This window comes from Lissotriton helveticus, chromosome 4_1 (assembly GCF_964261635.1).
Source record: "Lissotriton helveticus chromosome 4_1, aLisHel1.1, whole genome shotgun sequence".
NCBI lineage: Eukaryota > Metazoa > Chordata > Amphibia > Caudata > Salamandridae > Lissotriton > Lissotriton helveticus.
The window spans coordinates 1,612,466,785-1,612,489,163 of record NC_136063.1 but is presented as its reverse complement, the minus strand read 5'-3'; the positions used below and the strand labels follow the sequence as shown (position 1 = coordinate 1,612,489,163).

Genomic DNA, 22,379 nt, shown 5'->3' with positions numbered 1-22,379 from the left:
TTATGTCGTAACACGCCATTTCTGCTTGCAAGTTAGGTGAACGCTCAGCTATAATAGCCATATATACAGAGAAGGCCCTAATCCAATTGTTCAAAGTTTCTTCAACTTTGAATCTCGCCATTTCCACCCACCATTCACTAGACAACATCCAATCTTTCTGCTTCCTAGCATACTCAATTTCCCTGTTGTCCACAGGCAAAGAAAACATATTGACATAAGCACCAGCCCAAATTAATTCCTTCACTTCTCGTGTTGCATGCCTTGCCAAATGTTCCCGCCGAGAGGTTAGTATACCCGTGCCTAGCAATGGTAATGCCACCTCCTTACCTATTTCCCCAGCACCCGCTGGCTCTAACATCTTCTCTTTTCCGGTGTTGCTCTCTGGTTGCGCTGCTTGGGGTGGACTAGGAGTACTCGGCCCCATGCCGCTTGGGGCAGCCATAATCTTCGCCACCATTCTATATGCCTCCGCTAAAGGATCCTTCCCTACTTCTTTCGCGCCCACTGAAGACAGTAACATCCCCCTTTCCTAGCCACGGGAGAACTGCCGCTATCTGAGCCGCTAGCTCCAGCAGGACCTGACTAACCACTGCTGATGCCAAGACCGGGGTGGGGGCCGCTGCGCTCGGGACAGGAATCCTCGGGAATGGCGTGGGGCTAGATGTGGGCACCACCGGGATTACACCTGGGACCAGCGGAGGCACTGGACTAGGTGCTGGCACCGGTGCGGCTGGCATCGGGTTCACAGGTATATTCGCCGGAGTCTGTGGAATAGGTATAGGGATCACTGGTGGCACTAGGCTCCCTGAAGGACCCTCCACTGACGGACCCTCCCCAAAAGTCTGATTTGGATCTTGAACCTGCCCCTTCCTGGCTCTAGTCCGCTTAGGGAGTGGGTCCAATTCCCCCCTGGGTTGCGGGGGCACTATCGTTTGCTTGGGCCTGCCTGTTGGCCCGGTCTGCTCATCCAACCTCTGTCTGAGCTCCGCAACGCTTTTCCCTATCTGTTCCACCTTTCCCCATCTCCTATTCATTGTCGCCATACTACGCATCATTCCTTCCAGCATATGTTCCATGAGGGAACGTTTTGCGCTACGTTTACTGGCCATCCTCTTTCAACCAACAACTGCCAGGTAACTTACACCCTGACCTGTAATAACACTGCGAGCACAATGTTATTTGCTACCTCAAGGACTTAACCCGGCCTTTACCTGCAGACGTTGGGGGTACACAGACTGGCCGTAAGCACCACGCAACTGGGACCGTGCCACACCAGCTAGCCTGGGTGTTGGGTGAATGCACTCTAGCCCGGCGGCCCTCAGAAGCAGTGAAGTGCAGGCTTGCCTGTGTCACCTTTTTGCGATGTCCACAGCCTTGCTCCTTGTCATCCCAGTATGCAGAGCACCCCCAATGTATACCTACGATGCAAAAACAAGATTAGTGTATATTTGTGGACACCCAAGCGATATACTTATTCAATCCTGCAGTTTGTGGATTCACAGAATCAATTTACATGAGCACCAGTAACAGTACACAAGCATTCAAGGAACAAATATATTAGGTGATCTGCCCAGAATCACAGTATTTGGGGGGTGACCTTCTTTTGTATCCCCACGTTATTATCTCATTGGGCTGCTGCTCTGATCTGCCCCCAAAATTCCCCCCAGACCGTGTGTCCTCCTACTCTTTGCTTCACACTTGTTTATTGCCCCCGATGATGTCCGGGCCTCTAAACATACCCCGTTTCTTAAGTGGGAAAATCAATGCCCTTTACATGCAAACCGTTCCTAATGAAACAATAAATGCCCCTTTTTTTCTGGAACTAGCACCGGGCCCTCAATTCACGCGACCGTCGCGCTTCGAAAGAATTACTACCGTGAGAGCAATGGGGATGTTAAAGGATGGCAATTGGGAATGAACTCATAACCATTACATCCAAGCACCATGATATTGGTGCACTGAGCTACCACTCAATGTTGGTTCGCACTTCGATTCCTGAAATACGTCCCCCCCCCTTCTGCCCTCACAATACCTCTATTCCGCGTGCACCTCACTGCACTCAGATCGGCACCGCTTAAAACACCGACACCACGCAGTCTAGCCGTGCGTCCTTGTCAGCTCCGGTCTGGCTCCGCACTGCAACACCCGACCTGTAGCAAGCAGCGGCCGACACCTTCTTGCTCCAGACGTCCTTGCCGGCTCCCGGTTCTGCTCCACGTCCCTAAAAACGACCAGTAACGGATATAAAAAGAACAAACACCGGCCGCCGAACATCCACCGTGGTCCTGTAGATGACTTGACGAACCTGCAGCAAAGACACAAAAAGAAAAGATCACAGCCTCCTAGAAGGCTGGGGCAAGGGCAGGCCTGGGATCGCGGGAACAAGAGCACGCCTCCCGCGCTACCCGGCCTTTTAAACCCCTACCAGTCAGACCAGTTTTAACTGGCCTGACCCGAGCTCCCCCTTGACCCGGAAGCGATCCTATCGCTTCTGGGTTGACTGGGAGCTCCAAGCACCAATAAATGGTGAGGCGCACTTACCGCGTCATGATGACGTGGCGCGGGGCGCGCCCCACCAAGGACTGCAGTCAATGGGAGGGGGGCCGGTGCCCCGCCATACCTGCGGGGGGCCGATGACGGCCCCTGCCTTTCTCGAAGGGCAGCTGTAGCTCTGAAGCAGCATTGTGTAGGGCAGCACATGAAATACTAAACCATCTCCTATCACCTCTCCCAAGACGGTGGCGTTGCGAGGGGAGCGAGGCGCAAACTTAAGGTCAAGAGTGGAGTTAGCAAAATATAAGAGGCAAATTACAAGAAAGTGATGCATTTGTAGAGATGGGTCACTTTCCCTGCCTCACCCTGAGAAACCCTTGCGTCACCATGGATGCACCATATTTACAATAGGGTGCACCATGGTGTAAGGATTGACAGATGAGTCAGAAATTCAGAAGCATCAGTTGGGGCAAAAGTCATGTCGCAACTCCAGCAATGCATTTTGATGCCTATTTTTGCTGCACTGCGTCACTCATTATGCCTGCTTCAAGCAGGTGTAATGTTTTGACGCAGTGGCGTCCTAGAAGTGACGCAGTGAAATCTCACTTCTACGATGTTTTCCTGCATGGAAACGCCCACCCTGCATACATTATACCTGACGCAGGTATAATCAGACGTAGGGCTTTCCAACATGATGCATCTCCCTAGATGCGTCACGTTGTAAATTGGCGGCATTTTTTATGCCGCTGCTACGTCACAATAGTGACACAACAGCAGAGCAAAAGTGACGCAAGGGGCTTGCAAATCTGCCCCTAAGTTACCACTTCTTACACCTACATCTAGAAGATTGTAAATCAAAATCCAAGTGCAAATCGGTCAAAACTTCATTAAAATTCCCCCGTCAGTAAAATATTCCCAAAGCAAGCAATGTAGCACACTACAAACTAAAAACAAATGGCATACACCTTGCTACACCTGCAGCACAAACAAGCAGTTCTGAATCTTAAGTAGCATTGTGGAGGACAGCATATAAAAATGCTAGACTGCCTCCAAACACCTCTCTCAAGATGCTGGACTTGTGAGGCGAGTAAGACTCAAAATAGAGGTGGAGAGCAGACTTTAACCGCCTCCAACACCAACCTGTAGAGACTGATATAACAAAATGTAAGTTCAGATTGACCAAAAATGCATGTGCACGTGGATTCAACACTTAATTAACATTCTCCCCAAGCCAGTAAAACGCCCCCAAAGTGAGCAGTGTAGCATACAAAAAACAAAGTAAAATTTGCGTAGACCATGGTTCAAGTGCAGTGCGGGGGAAGCAACCATTACAATCCGGATGTTACAACGCTATTGTTACAATGCAAATGCCATTACATCGCATGCCATTACAACGCACATTTTTACAATGCATATGCCTATACAACACATTTTGTTGTAAAGGCATGTATGGTAAAGGGATATGAGTTTCAAATGTAAGTATTAGGTAAGTATGGGTTTTTAGGGTTTAGGGTGGGTTTAAGTTTGGAGGTGTCAAGGATAATTTTAGGGTTCAGGGTCGGTATGGGTTTTGGGGTTCCAGAGGTAATTTTAGGGTTCAGGGTGGGTTTGTCTTTTGGGGCGCCATGGGTACTTTTGGAGTTCAAGGCGGGTAAGGGTTTTGGGGTGCCAGGAGTAATTTTAGGGTTCAGGCTGAGTTTGGGTTTTGAGGTGCCAAAGTAATTTTAGCGTTCAGGGTGGGTATTGGTTTTTGGGTGCCAGCGGTAAATTTAGGGTTCAAGGTAGGTTTGTCTTTTGGGGTGTGGGGGGAACATTTGGGGTTCAGGGTGGGTATGGTTTTGGGGTGCAATGGGTAATTTTAGGGTTCAGGGTGGGATTGGGTTTTGGGGTGCCAAGGGTAACTTTAGGGTTCAGGTTGAGTATCAGTTTTGGGGTGCCAGGGGGTAATCTTAGGGTTCAGGGTGGGTTTGGGTTTTGGTGTGCCAGGGGTACTTTTTAAGGTTCAGTGTGGGTTTGGGTTTTTGGGGGCCAAGAGAAATTTTAGGGTTCAGGTGGGTTTGGGTTTTGAGGTGACAGTGCTAATTTTAGAGCTTGTTTGTTTTGGGTTGCCAAGGGTAATTTTAGGGTTCAGGTTGTGTTTGGGTTTTGGGGTGCAAGGGGTCATTTTAGGGTTCAGGGTGGGTTTCGGTTTTGAGGTTCTATGGGAAATTTTAGGATTCAGGATGGTTATGGGTTTTGGGATACCAGGGTACATTTTAGGGTTCAGGTGGGTTTGGGTTTTGGGGTGGCAGTGGTATTTTTAGGGTTCAGGTTGGGTGTGTGTTTTGGGGGTGCCAATGATCATTTTAGGGTTCAGGGTGGGTTTGGGTTTTGGGGTGACAATGGTAATTTTAGGGTTCAGGGTGGGTATAGGTTGTGGAGTTCCAAGGGAAATTTTAGTATTCAGGCTGGGTATGGGTTTTATGGTGACAGGGGTAATTGTAGGGTTCTAGGTGGGTTTGGGTTGACAAGGGTCATTTTAGTGTTCAAGGGGTTTGGGTTTTGGGGTACCAAGGGTAATTTTGGAGTACAGGCTGGGTTTGGGGTGTCAAGGGTAATTTTAGGGTTCAGGATGGTTATGGGTATTGGGTTGCCATAGGTAATTTTAGGTTTCTGGGTTGGTTTGGGCTTTGGGGTGCCAGGAATCATTTTAGGGTTCAGTATGGGTTTTGGGGTGGAAAGGGTAATTTTAGGGGGTATGGGTATTGGAGTTGTATGGGTTAGTTGAGATTTTATGAGGATATGGGTTTTGGGGTAGTAAGGATAATTGTAGTGTTTTAGGGAGGTAAACAAATCAAAACAATAATAAGAAATCTATCTATCTATCCATCTATCTATCTATCTATCTATATATCTATCTATCTATCTATCTATCTATCTATCTATCTATCTATCTATCTATCTATAAATCTATCTATCTATCTATCTATCTATCTATCTATCTATCTATCTATCTATCTATCTATCTATCTATCTATATTGTACCAGTCCTGATAGCCATAAAAAACAGGCGCTGACTCCGTGGGAAACTTTGCCAAAGAAAGATTCTTTATTCCAGAATGAAGACCTAGACGCTTTTCGGCAGTGGAACGCCTTGCTCACTGCATCAGGTATCTCTGATTTTTACTGCATATGAATGAGTGAGTAAAGCACATCAAGTTGATTGTCACAGCAACCGTCTGTGGTTGAAAAACATAAAAGAATTGGTTTCACAACCATGATAGTGCAAAAAAGTAATAAATTAGAAAACCTCTCATTTAACTGTTGATAAAGCTACTTGTGCTAACGACACAACAGATTAGTATTATATTAAATATTAGTGACAGTTGTTAGAAACCCACATAAATTGTTACATATATACAGTGCATTTAAGGTGATATTACATATTCACATTCAATATTTAAGGAGAAATGGAAGAGTTACAACCGCTTTGGAGTCCACCCCTCATTGTAAAATAGAGAAATCTCTTTTATCTCTGTCTATAAATAATAACGGCAAATGCATAGGAAAAGAAATGTGTGTGGAATAGATTCCTGTGTGTATGCCAGTAAATTAAAACCCCATCTCTCGTTTTGTGCTGGGCAACAGTCAGGCTGGCAATTGAGGGGTTGGCAAGTAGCGGACGTAGTATAATGCCCAAGTGGGCAATTGGTACAGAGCCGTTATCTCCTATGTTGTTCATCTGAAGAAATGGAAACCTCCCCATAAAAAACACTAAAAGCAAAAAATGGTATAAAACTAAAATGTGAAAAAATGTGCCAACAAGACCTTATAAAACACTTCCTAAAGTGTTAGAACCTAACACTACAGAAAAGATTAAGATGCAGGAAAAGTGGTTAGAATGTCAAAGGTGTACATTAAATGCCTCATCTGCATTCATCCCGTTTGTAATTTTGGAATCAAGTAAAATTATGTTTCTTTATTCTAATCTTCTGAGTAACAGTTGCCTGTTCCCTCCTCTGATGTTTTTGAGGACACTGTCAATCACAAAGAAAGAAAGTTCTTGAATTTTGCCGCCATGGTATGTGTTTATGTGTCTCGATAAAGGATATGCTAGGTCATCATGAGTGATGGACCTGAGATGTTGTAATATCTGCACGTGTACTGGGTGTATGGTACTTCCCACGTACTGTTTAGCACATGTGCATTGGAGGTCGTAAACTGCGAAATCTGTTTTGCATGTGTAGCTTCCTTGGATTTCCCTTGTCAATTGATGGTGCATTACAGACTAATTCCTGGCACATAGATTTGGCTCTTCTGAATGTGATTTGTGGGAGTTTGGTACATGTGGGACCCATGACAGGATTGCTACGTACTAGTTGCCAATGTCTATGCAGTATTTTACGCAGGTTCGTATGGTAAGCATTGAACCTGGTAATCAATCTAGGTGTAGGTCCTTTGTTTTGTTTTGTTTTGTACTGTTTGTTACTGCTATTGGTGGAAAATAGGAGATCTTCCCTCTTAGTTTTGGCACATTTCTGCTCTGCATTGGTCAATGTTCTAGTACTGTAACCTCTACATTTGAGTCTCTCAAACAGACCAATCGTAGCTTGTCTCAATCCCTCATGTGTGCTACAATTTAGCTTCACCCTGAGGCATTCTGCACAGGGTATGCTTTCCTTGAGGTTTCTAGGGCGGAAGCTACTGGTGTGGAAGATTGCGTTGCCTGACGTTGGTTTTCTGTATGTCCTAGATTGGATTTTTATTATTTTCTATATTCAGTTCTAGATCTAGGAATTTGATGGATTCTTTGCTGGTGTTACAAGTGAATGTTATATTAAGGCAGTTGTTGTTAATTTCTGTTGTGAAGTTTATAGCACTTTCTTCAGTGCCTTGCCACAGAATAAAAATGTCATCTATGTACCAGGTATATAGGAGCACATTCTCAGTCATAGATGTACTTTGTGTCTTCATGAGTACTTGCTCCTCCCACCAGCCCATATGCAAATTAGCATAGCTGGGGGCGAAGCAAGTATCCATGGCTGTACCTTGTGTTTGTTTATAGAAGAGTCTGTCAAAGATAAATATGTTGTTGTCTAAACACCATTCTGCCATTTGTAGTAGCATCATGGTGCGTTGGTGTAGACCAATGGGCCGTTTCCCTAGATAGTAGCTCAATGCATTCAGGCCATCCTTGTGTCTTTTACTTATATATAAAGTATGTACATCTTTATGTACATACTTATATATTCATATAAGTATATAATATATATTTATACTTACCTTAAACATTTTTACCAAGTGTATGCCTTTACTACACATGCATTTGCATTGGAATGGCATGCGTGGTAAAGGCATAGTCATGATAAAAGTTTGCGTTGTAATGCTCCAATTACTTATTGGTAATTGCATTACTCTGAGTACGTTTTGACCCAAATTAATTATGTAATGAGGCCACCACTCCTCACAGAAACACCCTTCCAAAAAGTTGAAAAGCCCCTCACTACTTCCTATTTTAGTTGACGGAAGCCCCCACCTAGTACAGTTGGTCTGGTCCCAACGGGACGGAAAGGAGGAGTTAATTATTTAGGGTGAAAACGTATACTCGGAGTAATGCAATTACCGGTAAGTAATTGAAGCATTGCCTCCTCATTACGTTTCCTCCCCCTAATCAATTACATAATGGAGACATAGCAAGCGATAACATTGACCAGGAAAACTGATTATTTATGCACCACTCAGTTTATTTAATCCTGGAATTAGATCACCTATTACTTCATAGAAGACAGCACTTTTGACCCCAACACCTCCTCCGGCCAATTTCCTGCATAATTCTGTAATGCCGTACAAATGTAGAAGGCGTAGCCCAAGTAGCAGCCCTATAAATCTCAACCAAAGATGCTTCCTGAGCCTCTGCCAAGGAAGTAGACATGGCTCTAGTGGATCTACCTTTCACCCCAGCTGGACACGGAATACCAACCTCTCTGTATGCCAATACAATCAGAGACCTGCTCCACCTACTCAAAGTCTGGGTGGAAGGATTAGAACCCTAGCCAGTCCAAAATTCACAAACAAAGAAGAAGACATCCTGAAATCAGAAACTCTGTCCAAATAAGGCAGAATAGTCTGCTTAACATCCAAGTAATGTAGCTTCACCTCCTCCAGGGAGGAAGGATTAGGATGAAACACTGGTAAAAAGAACCTCTTGCTCCCTGTGAAATACTGAATTTACCTTAGGAATGAAGGAAGGACCAGGACCTAAAATGACCCTGTCCTTGAATACCCTAAAGAAAGGATGCCTTACTGATAAAGAACCCAATTCCCCCAACCTCCTCCCTGAAGGAATGGTTACCAGGAAGAACTTTTTCAAGGTAAGTAATCTCAGATCCACCTTCTCAAGAGGTTCAAAATGGAGATGTCTGCAACACCTTCAGGACTAAAGAAAGATCCCAAGATGGGCATACCAGTCTAGCCGAAGGCTTGAGATTAAGAAACACCTTAAAAAGCCTCTGGACAAACCCATCTGCATCTTGTATATTACTCTAAGATGTCTGGAATGCGTTAATGGCTGCCCATTGAATCTGAAGAGTGGAAACATATAACCCTAGAGCAAAACCATCCTGCAGAAAATCCAGCACCTTCACCAGTTCAACTGACTGTGGGACTAAATGCTTAGTTCAGTTGTACATCATTTCTGGAAAGTGGCCTAGGCCCCCATTAGGATGGCGGGTGGACTTTGCCCGCCCGCCACCCTTGCAGAAAACAGGACCGCCCGCGAGCTGAGCAGCAGTCCCGCACTGCATATTAGGATGCGCCCGTCAAGATTGTGGCGGGTGGTGATTGATTGATTGAAAGAGTTCTCGTGACATGAGCCACAGAGGATTCCAGGGAGGGTGAGAATGTCAGGCAGTAATAGAGATACGGCAGGAGTGCGATACCCTCCTGACGCAGAACTCCCGCCAGAGGAGTTAGGACTTTGGTGACGACCCTTGGCGCTGATTTCAGACCGAATGACAGCCCCCAACATTGAAAGTGCAATGGCCCCACAGAGAACCTCAGAAATCCCCGGTGACCTGAAAGTAGGCATCCTGAAGATCAATGGCGGCCAGAAAGTCGTCTTTTGGTACCAAAGGAATAACTTGCTGCAAGGATAACATTTTGAAATGGATTGTCTTTATCCACAGGTTCACTCGTCTAAAGTCCATTACTGGCCTGTACTCTCCATTTGCCTCCTGCACCAGGAACAGAATAGAGTAAATTCCTTTGCCACTTTCCGCTGCCCGAACCTCCATAATTGCCCTTTTCTTCAAAAGGGCGAGAATACCAGACCACTCTCTTAACTGGATCCCTTGGAATAGAAGTAGGGAGAGTTCCTGAATCCGGAGGTGTTTGAATGAACTCGATCATATAGCCTCTCAGAAGTTGACTGAGCACCCATTGATCTCTGATGGACTCCTGCCAAGCCCTGCCAAAGTCCAACAAACTCCCTCCAACTGGGCCATCCCACTCCAGAAGGGGGACTAGTCAGGAACGATTCTGGCTAGTTCCTGTCTGTTTGCCTGCGACTTGGATCTTCTGGAAGAAAAATCCCTTTGCATCCTTCCTAGAAAAATCATCACAGTTCCTATTCCAAGACGTATAGGATCTAAAGGTAGCCCTCCTATAGGGAAAAATGTGCTTCCTATCTTTGAAAGACGTTATGGTTGCATCTAGCTGGTCTCCAAACAACTTCCTACCTTCACAAAGAATTGTAAGGAGGGAAGCTTTTTCTGCATGATCTGTCTTCCAGTCCCGCATCCACAAATGGTGGCGTACCAGGATGGACGCACCAGAAGCCACTGCTCAGGATCTAATAATATTTGAAGAAACATCAGCTAACATCTTTGCCCCTTGTTCCATTTGCAGCAGTAAATCAGAGCAGTCTACATTCTCCTGCTTAGCAATGGAAAGAGACTCAAATTCCTTTACAAAAGACTGTGCTGTGTATGCTGCATAAGTAGCTGCCTTCATGGACACAGAACTGGCAGCAAAATATTTCTCAGTACCACCATCATACTTGCGATCCACAGAATCTGCAGGAGAGCAATTCTCTGGCTAAAGTGCTGTCCTGCCAATCAAAGGCGCCAGAATAGATTCCACCTTAATGTTGGGCAGAAATATCTCTTCTCCTTCAGTTAGGGCATACATCTTTTGGAGGAACCTTGGAATACTGTATTGATCCACCTCCTTCCAATGCCTGAAGATTAAGTCCTTTATCCTCTTATGAAAAAGGAGAGACAAAAGCGAAGGCTTGTCATACTGCGGGAAGAGACCCTCTTCGTCTGGCTGAATGCTCCTCAAAGCCCAGGTTATGTCTAACATGATCCAAATTCTGTACCAAATTTCTCTCTGGAAATGTACTTCCCATAAGCTGAAGAATTAGGACCCTCCTACTCTGAATCTGAGGAAGAATCCTACATCTTTCCCTTTATTCTGGAAGATGCTGATTTATTTTTTTTCTTCTTAGGCTTGGCAGCCAATGCCTTAGTCACCGCAACCTCAATCATGGATTAGACCTGGGCCTCAGTCAAAACAGTAGGACTGGCAGGGGACTGTTCCCTGCGCTTCTTAGAACTCTGAGCCCAAGACAAACTCCCCTCATAGTCAGAAGAGGAGGAAACCATCCACCTTCTCTGCGCACACTTCTTGCTCTCCATTGCAGAAAAAACACACCGTGCAGCATGGAAGAAAATCCACAAATGACAGAAGCTATGGCTCCTTAAATCCCCTGCTCTGCCAGCCATAATGCAGTAATTAAAACATTACTACAGTGTGGGCCTCAGCATGAATACTGAACCGTGCTAGTGGGAAATAAATATCGTTCGAGCACGCATATTAATCGTGCATTTTTTGAGAAAATTGATCATTGTACAATATCGGCGTTCGAGATTGCATTTACTCACCCAGCCAATCTTAGGCTGGGACGGAATTAGAACCAGCCAGAACGCGAAACCAGAAAAAGTTGAAATTCGCGAGCATCTCAGAATGGACAGTACTAAAGCCGCGCCTCAGCAAGAATACTGAATGGTGCTAGTGGGAAATCGTTCGAGCATGCATGTTAATCGTGCTTTTTTGGGGAAAACTGATCATTGTACAAGATCGGCGTTCGAGATTTCATTTAGTCACCCAGCCAATCTTAGGCTGGGACGGAATTAGAACCAGCCTGAAGGCAATCCAGAAAAAGTTGAAATTCCCGGAAGTTGTGGGTCTTGTCCCAAACGACAAAGCACGTGTTGGCTGGATTCAGAGCGAGATACTAACATTAAAGCATCTTGTTAAATTATTGTGGTAATTTTGAATCTTAAAGTTTTGTACTTGTAATAATCTATATTTTGGTGTGATAGGGATCTGCATCTATGTGATATTAATCTGCTGCTACTAGGATCTGTCATGGTGTAGCCAGGGTTAATCTACCAGTAGCAAATCTCACTCACAATGGGTACAACCTGCTTTCCACGAGCCAGCAGAACCCAGCCAAACTAACAAGCAAAAGGATGGAGCACTGGTAAAGGATATAGAATGTTTCGTTCATCAGGGATTTAACATAGGGATGACCAGAATAACTAACAGGGTAGGACAGGATAGTATTTCCAAGCCAGGCGGAGTACTTTCATCCCATTAATTTAGTGAAACATTTCTGACGTTGGGAGTGCAATAAAAGAATATAATCACATTCAGATATTTCAATTTTCTTTCTAAATCTCTCCAATCTTTTTTGTTAATACCACAAGTACTGCCCCACCAGGGTAGGGATGGAAGAATAGTTTCCTTGCTGGTTTATGGGATACAGAGGGGCATATGTACAAGCCCCTATCACCACTACAACATCACTTTTATCGACGTTGTGGTGGCGATAGGGGCTTAGCCTTATTACAAGGCAGCGTTAAGCCACTTAACATGGCTTAATGCTGGCTTGTAAATAAGACCCCCTTTCACGCTATGCTTAGCGTGAAAGGGGTGGGTTGTGGGTGTTGCTGTGGGCGTTCTACCACAACACCCATCGATTTTGACGCTGCCCTCTATGTACAAGGGCAGCGTACATAGGAGGCAGCGTCAAAATTAAGAACAGGTAAACCTGGTCTTAAGTTGGCAAAACGAGGAGAAATGCATTATTTCTCCTCATTTTTGCTTTTTCCATGTGTGCTGACTTGTGCTACACACATGGAAAAAGCAAAATGCCATGGATTGTTTCTGTTCAGGAAACTCCCCCTTCCTGTACATAAACAATCTTTTAAAAAAATAATGCCATTTTGTGATTTTCAAATGACATTTCAGGATTGTTGATGTACAGGAGGGACACCTTCCTACACATAAACAATCCTCCCCTGCATGCAGACACCCTTGCACTATGGTGCAAGGGTGTCTGCGTTGGCGCCTAGCTGCTAAGTGTAGCGCCATCGCAGGGGGAATTGCAAGGTTGCACAATATCATTGTAAATATGGTGCAGCCTTGCATTTCAGAAGTGGTGGAGTGAGGTGTTAAGCCATGACGGCTAACACCTCACTCTGCCATTTCTATTGTGCATATCCTCCAGAAAGTGGCCAGTTGAAAGACTGCATTCTTATTATTTATACCAAAAATGTAAGAGGTGCTGAGATCCAACTGCAGCTCACCTATGTTATCATATTTGTCATCTGTTGTTTAAATATGGGCTATATGAAACCAGTGTTACACTACTTTAATAAAACTACATTTAACAATAGGATAATCAATACCCACACATTTGGAATATCCACTGTGTCAAAAGTTCTGAAAAAGAAATTAATATATACTGTCCTTTAAGAAACACACATTTGGAAATGGTATTGCGCTAGATATTTCCTTGATCCAATGTTCCTGACACTTCTTTTTAAAGGAACTTGTTTTGAATGACGATGCCACAGCCAACTACACAGTAAATTAGTCAGATTTCATAAGCATCTGACAAAAACATTGACTGACATTTGGCTGCGTAAATATATTTAATTATTTTAAATAATATAGTTTTTATTCCTACCATCATAAGGTTGGACTGAAGTATTTCAAATATACTTTGATGGCAACTTGGATAGGGGCCCAAAGCAATTGATTTTATTTTTAAAAGACTGCCCCAATATCAGTTGGCACCATTTCACTGCAATACAATTTTTCCAGTTCTAGTCTTTTCTTTTAACAACTCAATATTTATATGTGTTGCAATCTAAATTGCGTAATTGAACTTGACAATAATTACTAATTCCTGAATACACTGATTTGCTGCTTGAAAACGCAAGGCAGAAAAAGAGATGTTCAGATAACATTAATCTTTTTGGTAACTCTGTTTCTGACTCTGACACATTAAATGACTTTCCGAGTAAAAGCTAGTACATCACAGTAGAGTGGTGAACAGCTTCACTTGTCCTTGCAAAGGATCTAATCATCTTTATTATTAGCCACCTCTTCAGGTAAACTTAATGGAGCAGAAGCATATGTGGAGTACTTGACTGCTACATAATGGGTGTTAGAAAGGGGGGTCTCTAGTTGGTAGCGGCTTGTACCCTGTCCAAGTAGTCAGGATAATGGAGTTACACATCTAAAATAAACTCCTGCTCATCCCCTTGGTAGCTTTGCAAGAGCAGTCAGGTTTATCTCAGAGGCAATGTGTAAAGCATTTGCACATAACAAACAGTAACACATGAAACCACTACAAATGGACACCACAATAGTTTAGAAAAATAAAAGATCTTTATCTAAACCAAAAAAATACCAAAATGACAAAGATCCATCATACAGATATCAGATATCAGACTATGACTATGTTAAAAACAGTCCAGTCCATAGAAAACTATTGATACATCACCTTTGTTGTAAAGTACCTTGGATGTGTCAGAATCACAAGAAAAACAGGTGCAGTGAAGATGAGGCATTGATTCCTTACGCACAGGGATGTTTATGCAATGGTTCCTTGCTCCAGGAGAGGTCTTGCATCAGTTCCTTACTGCAACGCTGGGGAGGTGATGCATTGATGCCTTACTGGAGAGGAGGTCATGCATCAGTTTCCTACTGTGCGGGGAGGTGATATGTCAGTTTCTTACTGCAGCCCCAGCATTGATGTAGATTTGACGAACAAGGGCAATGGGTGGAACTCTGGACGGGCTGGAGGTCCATGCAGAGGCAGTCCCACATGCGCTGCGTCAAGTTCTTCAACTGCAGTCCAACAATGCATTGTAGTCTTACTTTTCACTACTTTCTTTAATTTAATGTTGTTATTGTATACTTTTAAAATGCTTTAATATCTGTTGTTTGTAATTATAAGTAATCATTACAATAATTTTGTATTATGTTCAACAAATGTTATTTTTAATTTGTTTTTTGCATTCATTTTGAAGTACACATTTTTATTTTATGTTTCTAAAATATATATTTTATATATTATTTATATTATAAATATATATTTTTTAATGTACTATTTTTGAAGATAATACATGCTTTAAAGGGTATACAGACATAATATCGACCACAAAAATATCGAGGTAGCTAAATATCGAGTTTAAAATATAGATATAGACAGAATATAGATAAGACTGAATATAGACTACAAAAATATCGAATAGAATGACAATATTATCGAATCAAAAATATAGAATGGACAGAATATCAAATGGACAAATATAGACAACAAAAATATCGAGGGACAGAATATAGACAACAAAAATATCGAATTTTAGCTAAGTAAGTAAGTACATTTATATTATTTAATTTTTGCGTAATATAATTCTGGAGCGGATTGTGGGTTTATAGGGGAATAGGGTGGGAAGTAATTTAATTATAATTAATTAAATATTTTAATTTATTGGTATTTATTCACAATTAATTGTTAATTAATTTTTAATTGGCAATTAAGTAAAATATAATTGGTAATTCATTTTTATTAATTGTTAATTATGTTAATTATACTCATTTATTTTCTGGAGCGGGCTGTGGCTTTATAGGGGAATAGGGTGGAAAGTAATTTAATTATAATTAATTAAATATTTACATGTTTTTATTGGTATTTATTTAAAAATAATTGTTAATTAATTTTTAATTGGTAATTAATTAAATTACAATAGGTAATTACATTTGTAATTGATTAATTGATAATTATGTTAATTTTATTTATTTATTTTCTGGAGCGGGTTGTGGGTTTATAGGGGAATAGGGTGGGAAGTAATTTAATTATAATTAATTAAATATGTTAAATTATTTATTGCTACTTATTTACAATTAATTGTTATTTAATTTTTTAATTGGTATTTAATTAATATATAATTGGTAATTAATTTTTATTAATTGATTAATTGATAATTCTGTTAATTTTATTTATTTAATTTTTGTAGTTGGTTGTGGGTTTATAGGGGAATTGGGTGTGAAGTCATTTAATTGTAATTAATAAAAAAAAAAAATATATAAATTGGTATTTATTTTGAATTAATTGTTAATTATTTTTAATTATTTTAATAATTTATTGTTATTGGTAAATATTTTGTATTAATAGGAAATTATTTTTTAGTAATTAAATTAATTTTATTATTTTTAATTGAATAATTATTATAATATCTTAAATTGGGAATTAATTTTAAATCATTTGTAATTGGTATTAATAATTAATTTATTTTTAATTATATATGAAGTATTTACTTTCCATACTGTTGCTCTATTTGGAGTGGGAATAGTAATTTGTACCTTCCTGCTATCCAAGACTTTCCCTACAGTTGCACTCACTGGAGTGGGAATAGTAATTTTTTCCCCTACGCTATCCAACGCTTACCCTACTGTTGCACTCTCTGGAGTGGGAATAGTAATTTTTACTCCTACGCTATCTAACGCTTTCCCTACTGTTACACTCTCTTGAGTGGGAATAGTATTTTTTACCCCTACGCTATCCAACGCTTTCCCTACTGTTGCACTCACTGGAGTGGCAATAGCAATTTTTACCCCTACGCTATCCAACGCTTTCCCTACTGTTGCACTCTCTGGAGTGGGAATAGTAGGTGTTTACCCTCCCGCTATCCAACGCTTTCCCTACTGTTGCACTCATTGGAGTGGGGATAGTAATTTTTACCCCTACGCTATCCAACGCTTTCCCTACTGTTGCACTCTCTGGAGTGGGAATAGTAATTTTTACTCCTACGCTATCCAACGCTTTCCCTACTGTTGCACTCTCTGGAGTGGGAATAGTATTTTTTACCCCTACACTATCCAACGCTTTCCTTACTGTTGCACTCACTGGAGTGGGAATAGTAAATTTAAACCTCTCGCTATTGTATGGTAAATATATTGTATATTTTTTATTAATACTATGTTTACTTGTTTACTTAAGGGAGAACACACACTTTTTAGCCTTAATATGCACAGTGGGACTGAGCCTACTTAAGGCAGTAATTGTACACAGCGCTTTTTGGGACTTCAATTACCAGCATGCAAGCATGCGTCCAGAGTGTGCCACGCCCACTTAGGGCGGTTTCATTTGACAATTAAAGGATGAATATAAGCGCTGTGTTGTCACGACCCTCTGTGAACGCATCAATGATTACGGGGCGTTCCAGCCTCGAAACGCGTCGGATGGAAATATTCTTAATGAGGACATCAGAAAGCAAGTCACTGCAAGGAAATATTGCTGGATGGCAAGAGACAGCCTTGAGTGCTCTTCCCAAGCACAAGGGTGTTTGTTGGTCTACATTTTTGCACACGGCTGCCCTGGCCGTGGGGAGTTGCACCGGTTTCCTCCAAGACTGCATAGTCAGATGGGAAACGGCGACGGAGCGGAACTTTTCCTTTCTGTGAAGCAGGCTTTCTCGAGGGTGATGATAGCTTGCTGACTGGATTCCTCACCCTGCTTAAGGGAGAACACAAACTTTTTAGCCTTAATATGCACAGGGGACTGAGCCTACTTAAGGCAGTAATTGTACACAGCGCTTTTTGGGACTTCTATTACCAGCATGCAAGCATGCGTCCAGAGTGTGCCACGCCCACTTAGGGCGGTTTCATCCGACAATTAAAGGATGAATATAAGCGCTGTGTTGTCACGACCCTCTGTGAAGGCATCCATGATTACGGGGCGTCCCAGCCTCGAAACGCGTCGGATGGAAATATTCTTAATGAGGACATCAGAAAGCAAGTCACTGCGAGGAAATATTGCTGGATGGCAAGAGACAGCCTTGAGTGCATTTCCGAAGCACAAGGGTGTTTGTTGGTATATATATATATATATATATATATATATATATATATATATATATATATATATATATATATATATATATATATATATATATATATATATATATATATATATATATGTATTTAAAAAATATATATTTAATTTCTATTAATTATCTATTTATTTTAATGTTATTTAATGTTATTAAAGTATTTTAAGTATGTTTACGTTAGTTATATTTATTATTTCATTATTTTAAAATTACTTTTAACTATTTAAAAAATTCGATATTTTGACTGTCTATATTTTTGTAGGTCTATATATTTGATTCAATATTTTTGTACTTACCTGTTTGAAGATAGGAAGTCGATATTTTGGCATTCTATATTTTTTACTCGATATTTTTGTAAGTCTATATTTTTGCCATTGATATTCTTTCAGTAATATATTGTATAATAGTTACCATTCAGTTATTATTTTGTTAATTACTATTTTGTGGCCTTCTATCTTTTTGACTTTACATACAGAGAAAGTAAAGTTGATGACGTTGTCCATAATATTTCGTTGGCAATATTTTTCTCACCTTTATTTTTGTCAGCCCAATATTTCATCATGAAAATACAAATACACATACACAAACGGTAATACCATTGATATTCCAAACTGTACTACAAAAATATTACAATAATTAAGGTAAACAAAACACGTGTAAATATACCCTTGTTTAACACCTCACAAGGCCACTCACAGATACTTTAATTAAGTCAGAAGTGTTCCGAAACTGGTCTTGCAGTTATGTGTAGATTTTGAGTGGAAGGAACAATTAAGGTTGTTGTATTTATGTGTGGGAAGCATTGATGAATTGCACTAAATAGTCAGTACAGCTGCAAACAACCTTCTTGTGTTCACTTATTTCATGGGTAGGAATCAAGGAGAGTTTATAAATCTCTACAACTTTAATTAGCACAAGAATCTTGAAAGGACGCTTGTCATGTTTGTTTACAGTTATTTTACGAAATTAAAACTAAGTTAATGAGTGCCTGTTGAACAAATACGTTTTTGAAACTGTTTTCATGGTAATGTAAAGTTGAGCTATTGTAAAAGATATGCAACAAGTAGTCTTACAGGTAGGTTTTTGAAAGAGTGATTTTTTTTCTAGGCTTGTATATATATAATTTCAAACACATACATATTGAAATGTTTTGCTTTCAGAAGAAGTCAACTTAGGTTAGGGCTAAATGTGGCCAATTAATATTTAGTGTCCAGAGTGATCAATGTATTTTGTAAGCTAAACATCAAAGTAAAAGGTATTCAAGAAAATTATATATGTTATTTTATGATGGGTTTCATTTGAATAAATGTTTCAAATTAAATCTATTTATTAGTTAAAATTCTGTGGACTTTACATAAAACTGAGAAATTATATTTTCATGTAGCAGTCACCTGTGTAGTTATATGTAGGTAAAAGTTTCAATAGGAAAAGAGTCAGTCACAGCAGGCATGACTCAACGGTCACACAGGGGCGGGGGAGGTTTAATTTTAATTTAAAAAAAAATACCTTAGCCAGCCCACTCCGGTCACGGGTCGTCTCTGCTTCTCACAGGAACCAGGCATCCACCCTTCCCCCCCATAAGCCAATCATAACATTGCAATGGCAGCATTGTAATTGGTGAGGATGGCGCCCAGCCTATGGGGAGGCCATTTTCTCTGTGAGGGCCAACCAAACAGTCAGGGCCTGCAACGTTGGGCTAGCCACTCCTCCCCTGCCTGTTGCAGGACCACCCACCCACCCACCCCCAACCAAACCCTTCTTCTTTCTTGCAGTATGAGAAGCAGTAACATAAAATGGTATTAATACCATTTTATGTTCCTGCTTCTCACACTGCGAGAAAACAGTGGGGCGATGCTCCTCCACCCACATGGAGGAGCCACCCCTGAAAGGAGTTTTTTGTTTCATTAGTAACTTTGGCACACAAAGCATTCCAAAAACAAGTCCATTTGTCTCAGTTCCTTCATGGAAATGTTTGCACTGATTCGACAAGCAGTAGTCAAGTAGAAAATGTGGTTCCAAAACAATGATTTCCCATGGCAATTCAGATAGGAAACTTTATTCTTCGGTACAGAAAAATTGCAAAACAGGATTAGGCTAAATTTGGACTTTACTCAGAATGTGCTGTTTTTGTGATCTGGTATGAAAGTGTTCAACCATTTTTGAGAAATTAGCATTTAAAGAGGGGCTCACCTTGGGCATGAGGGCCTTAGCTCTCAGAAAACGTTAGGTATATCTGGGCACTTGGTCTTGCAGGAGTCCCACGGTATGAAGAAATAAATAAATTAAGCCATCTAATTGGCCAAGGAAGCAATTTTTTCCATCCGTCATTTTGATACAACTATACCACTGCTGGTACACAATGGTACTTAGGGATCTTGTTGGCTGGCTGCAACTCTAAACAAAAAGTTGCACCAGCCATTACAGGACATAGGACTCAGTATCTAAGTACTCAAAATGGAGCAGAATAGGCACACACTGACCCCCAGGGCCATGAGTGGGGACATGGGTTAGGTCTAAAAAAAAAAACAATGACACTAAACAAAAAATTTATTTGTTTTTGGGGGTTCTTGGCACTGTGGTACGAGCACCCAGTACCATAGTACCCAACACAACATCTTATGTGCTACCCAAAAGAATTTAAGAAAATACAAGATTCAGGTCATAGACCCGACAGCTTGACCAACCATTAAAGTGCAGGCCGAAAACCATGTGCAGCGGAGGTCTGGGTGCTGGCCAGGCCCAAGGTCAAACTTCCTACTGTGCATGGCCAAAGAGCGTTTGGCTGCCCGTGATGCGCTTGGCCAACCTTGGGGGCGGAAGTTGGGAACAGGGCTTGGCGCAAATAATGAGACTGTGACATCATGACCTATTTCTGCTAGGCTAGGTCTTGAACCCATTAAAATAAGAGAGGGAGCTGGAACTCCATTCATACAGATTCGAAATTATAGCAAACACAAGGAGATGAGGGACTGAGTGCTGAAACTTCTCAGACACTCACTCCCAATCACAGATCTGGGTTGAATCCATCATCGTTCTTTAGATCACTTCACCACCCAGCCTTATGCAAATCATTCTTGACCCTGTTCCTTATGGGAACAGTCCAGCCCGAACTGCCAAGCCAGGTCTTCACTGGACTGGAAATAAGCATCCTGGGACAGGTTTTGGGGTAACACCCCTCATCAGCCAGACTATCTTAAATCCAATAGCAAGTGAGCAAGAGAGCCAGGTCTGGGCATAACCTGCCAACTTAGGGTGAGCAAGGTAAACACAAGGAGATGATGGATGGAGCACTGAAACTTTTCAGACACTCACCCCCAGTCACAGATCTGGGTTGAATCCATCATCACACTTTAGCTCAATTCACTACCCCAGTTTAGACCCAGCGATATGCAAATCAGTCTTGGCCATGCTCCTACATCCTTGCAATAGTGGGACATTTCTTTCTGGATAAGTAAGGGCCAAAGACTGAGGATCCCTGTTAGTGTTGCCAATATTTTGCAATTAAATACATTGAGTCAATATTTTCTACTCTTGGCTGTATTCCCTCAAGAACCATAGAATCTCGTAATGACTTCATTGTTTAATTTAAATTATCAAATCTATTAATCATAGCAGACATACCGTCATCAAGGTTTATTGCAAGTATTTTAATGGCAACCAATATTTACATTGGAATGTCTAAAATAGATTTTTCAATTTTCACAAATTCTCATTTAGATGGTGTAATGTCTGTATCAGCAGCTCTGATCAGAGTGGCAAGAGTCTTTGACTCCTAAGTCTCTGGATAAAAGAGTTTGTTTTATGTCCTGTAGTTGCCCAGACATTTCCACTAGATTTAGGTGTGTTTCTTCTTGTACGCAAAGTCGTTTCAGGCAGTATTGGCATGATGTTTATTGCTTGAAGCATAGCATCGCTGTTAGACTGTGGATCGGCACATTGCAAGCATCATGTTCCTCTGCAATGTTGTCTATTATCTCTGTATATAATGTCATATACGTTTAATTAACATGTACGTAATTTGGATAGACGCATACAGCTATGTTAAAGCACACGTTTATAAAATCTATGATACACTATGTTTTACTTTCCAGACTCATAGTACAAGTGGTTTAAGTTATTGTATGTAGGCAAATAGTTAAGTTGTAAAACAATATTAACCTTGTATTCATTTGAATTGCTAAACTGTCTAAGCTTCTAATTGGACTGCAAATACCATGTAGGAAAGTAGGATCTGCTTTTATGTTTACCCCCACTGTTTGCATGGTGCTAAGCTGTTATTGACTAGTCTGACAGGAATCCTGCTAAGCAGGACCCCAGTCTCTCTATTTTCTCCCCTTGAGTGTTATGTTCAGTACTTAGGTACATTCAAGATTGGATACTGTGGTACCCTTATCAGTCCCTAGTATATAGTACTAAGGTACCCAGGGCATTGGTACCCTAGAGGTCCCTCATGGGTTGAAGCATGCATTATGCCAGCCATGAGAGACCATTCAAACTGTAACTACAGGCCTGCCATTGCAGCCTGTGTACGCTGGTGCTAGCACCACTTACAAAAGATATAGGTGTCCTATATCCAGCGTCACTGCACTTAAAACCTATACGTCAAACCTATAGCAGGCCTTTACAATCCTGAAGGCAGGGTGCTTGGTTCTAAGT

The 22,379-nt window shown here is 41.3% G+C and overlaps 1 protein-coding gene across 1 annotated transcript in view; it reads right to left on the bottom strand.

The window, feature by feature from the left end:
• Positions 1 to 22,379, bottom strand: part of NPSR1 (neuropeptide S receptor 1) — a 1,386,173-nt gene that overhangs the window by 307,243 nt on the left and 1,056,551 nt on the right. The gene's annotated exons all lie outside the window — the stretch shown is intronic.